This window comes from Lipotes vexillifer, unplaced genomic scaffold, assembly GCF_000442215.2.
Source record: "Lipotes vexillifer unplaced genomic scaffold, Lipotes_vexillifer_v1.1 scaffold810, whole genome shotgun sequence".
Classification (NCBI taxonomy): Eukaryota; Metazoa; Chordata; class Mammalia; order Artiodactyla; family Lipotidae; genus Lipotes; species Lipotes vexillifer.
In genome coordinates, this window is record NW_006797357.1 from 301534 (window position 1) to 305190 (window position 3657).

Here is a 3657-nt window from a genome sequence, read left to right on the forward strand (position 1 = left end):
AAATTAGACTATGTTTAAGATAGTGGATAAACTACTTATTAAATATATAGTATCCAAAAATTTGATGCAGTTGCCCTCTTGTAAGATTAAAAAAATAATAAGCATATGTTACATGTGTTGTTATTGTAATTTGATTGTTACTGGTGTCTTTGGTATCCTACCCTCATCCTTCATAAAGGCATGAGGCTAAATAACTGTTGGAAAACTATCAGACTTCAAACCCACTAAAATCTAAAAGTTTAATTCTTTTTTAACATGGATCATTCAGCACTAGGGAACATACCCAACATGTGAGCAGAAGCAAGGGGAAAAGAATCATTCACATGTTTTGTGTTCACATCTGTTCTGTGCCCGGTTGTTTGTTTAATTTCAACCATTTTCTTTGATAAGAGATTTTTTTTTTACACACGAAGTCATCCAAGACCCTAGTTTATTGTGAAGGTAAGGGTTAATGAAGTTGAAATATACTTTTAAAACATATATTTATGAAAAGTCAAATTTAAAGTGGAACATCTAAAATAGCACTATAAATAGAAATCAAATTTAAAAGATGTCTTTTTTCTACTCACGTAGTTTAGTTAAAATCATGACATAAATTTAGAAATAGAATAACTATATAGTAGAATTCCCTAAAATATTTCTGTTAACTGGCATGTACTGACCAACTATAAATTAAGTAGGAGAACTCTTCCTAGTCTACTCCGTTATATTCCACACCAATCTCCTCCTCTCTTTGGTGTTAGGAACAAATTTCTATACCATACATTTCTGTTTCAGTAGTTTTTTTGTTGAAATGGGTAAAATGTCAAAATAATAAGCTACATAAAACTTAAAGTTCAATTGTTTAAAAATATTGGGATCGCTTTCTGTTGGAGGTCGTGTTAGATTCTATTGCCCAGGTAAGATTACTTAAAAAATTTCTTTGCACTTTTGTAAATTAAAAGAATATGAAGCCATAAAATGGCAAGATATTTAGGTTTAAGAAATTTTAAACTAGCAAACTTACAGCCTAATTCTATAGACTGGTCCTTGGTAGCCGTTCCTTTTCAGGCTGTTTATAAACAGAATTTAGATGTACGTCAAAACAAAACTTTCCAAAGCTAAATGTAATATCTTTTGGGTTAATCTATTTTTTTTCATTGTATATACTACTTGTATGTGTATTCCCACGATATTCTAATATACATTGCATTAAAAATAAAAAGGCAGCTCTGGATGAGCTCTTTTGTTACCTATTTCTAAATTTTTTAATAAGGCTTTTTGTAGTCAGTAGTTCCTTAAAACGGGTTAAACTTCATTACACAGTTCTTTAAAGTTGATAGATCATGATGAAAATGAATTTAAGGCCAATGGTGATAGATGTTACTAGACCTTTTATCCCTTAAACATAAGCTTTGAGAATGATAACTACATGCTTCAGATGCTGTTACATGAATATCAAAATGTGATGTGTCAGAAATAAAGGGATATTTTAAAGGTGGATATTTCAAAATTCTTTAGTCTTAGTGTGTGTGTGTGTGTGTGTGTGTATATATATATATATATATATAGAATAGTATACTCTAAAAATAAGTGTGCAATTTGCTAGTACTACAGTACAGTGAGTAGCATTAGGTATGTCTCCTATTTATACCCTATGTCCCATTTAATTGTAAGTGCAATCCTTTTAAGTTCACTTGCTCTTCTACCCCGACCTAATCTAACTTCATATAGGCTTGTCTAGAAAGAGTATTGTATGTATTTTCACTTTTGCACAGTGAATTGCATGTGCAACTTGTAACCACAGCTATTGTTTTTATGTTGACATAACTCTAAATGTTCTCTTATATATCAGCTCGCATCCTTTAAGTAAATTTAATAAATTCTTAACTCAGTTTTTTTCTGGGTGTGGTCACTACCAGATGTCATTAAACATAATGTTTAAGGTAACAGTATTTATCATTACTGGTGTTGGGCCTTTGTGTAAACTAGGTGCTTTTTGAGGGTTCTGTGGCTTTTTAAATGCTCATTTAGCATAATGGATAGGGTTTAGAAGAAAATCAATACCCTATCTCGGCCTTAATAAATACAGACTTGGAGGTGGCAAAGTCATTTACCATTTTTCTGAATTTACTTAAGATGATTTCTGGAATCCCAGCATCTTACCTCCCAATGGATATTTTTTAACTGGGTTGCCAGGGGACCAACCAAGTACAGAGGTGCTGTGCCATCCTGTGGCCTGTCTGTGCCCACACTCTAGAGTCTTGTCACAGTGAGGCATGAAGCGGATTGATCCATAGCATCCCACTGCTGCCTCCTGAGGTTGCTGAGTGGTAGTGTATGAAAGTAACAGTTCCACCTGGAAGGAAATCTGAACTACTGGATTTGTGTCTTCACATTGTGATTTTATCTTAAATATGCAGTAAATGAAAAATCCACAAACACACAAGTTAACTTCATCCCTTCACATATATACTAAAGGTTGTAGAAATAGCATCTTGGCTTTGGGCTATGTGTTTGTTTAAAATCTTTGGCTGTGGCTCTTACAGGCTCAGCCTGACTTCTTTGTGGTACCTCTTGTCTTAACGCTAATTTATATTATGGATCCAATCCATCCTACTGCCAAAAAGATTACAGAGTTCCCTCAGCATTCAGTTTCCCTAGCCCAGAGACAGAGAAACAATTTTAACTTCTGGTTTAAACTTTTTTCTTTTTAAATTAATATAAAACATTCCTTCCATGCTTTCAAAATATAAACAAGAGGACAACAAACTGTGCTCTTACATAGATGTTTAAGTGTAGTTAAACATGCTCTGGTTACTTAATAGAGTACAGAAGAGAAGGAGAAAAAGAGACCTGAGGTGGAAAGAGAAGGAAATGTGGAGAAGCAGAGGGAAGCAGGTAGTGAGTGACCCCAGGTCAACAACAGCCCATGCCCCATTGCTGCTCCTTTAGGTTGGCTGCTGGCCAACCTAGAAAGACCTTCGAAAGGCTACTTGGTTCCTCAACAGCTTAAAACAGTTCTCTCTACTCTGAGGGAGAAAAACCTACCTTTAAATTCAAAGTTCAAAATTTTTTAGATTATAGTTATTTTTTCCCAATTGCTAAAGGTTTCAAACAGATGGGAAGGCATAGTTTAGTGTTAGAAATCTGTGGACATTCAAAACCCAATTCTTTTACATTTATCCCTTGTGACTGGTTTTGTCATTTTACATGTCAGAAAAGTATAACTAGAATTGTCTTTTCTCATTCTTGAACATTTTTTTAAAAACATTAAATGGTTTTTATTTATACATTTATGCATTTGTTGAAATTAGAATCCTTCCAGGATAATGTGGTGAGATACACAGTGGGAATCCTCACACACAAAAATAAAAGGGGAAAAAGAAGACAACTCAGACCAAGCATTTCTCGCTCCGGCTACCTCATCAGCTAGGGCTGTGGACGGTCCTTTTGATAGAGTGGCCAGATTAACCAAGCGGTCAAAAGTGATTTATTCCCCAGAGCACTGCTTCAAACACTGAATGAGAGATCCCACCCCTTGACTCAGTCCAGGCTTCCTTTGCTAGAAGAATCTTCTTTTTTTTAGCATCTTTATTGGAGTATAATTGCTTTACATCGTTGTGTTAGTTTCTGCTTCATAACAAAGTGAAATCAGCTATAGGTATACAGATATCC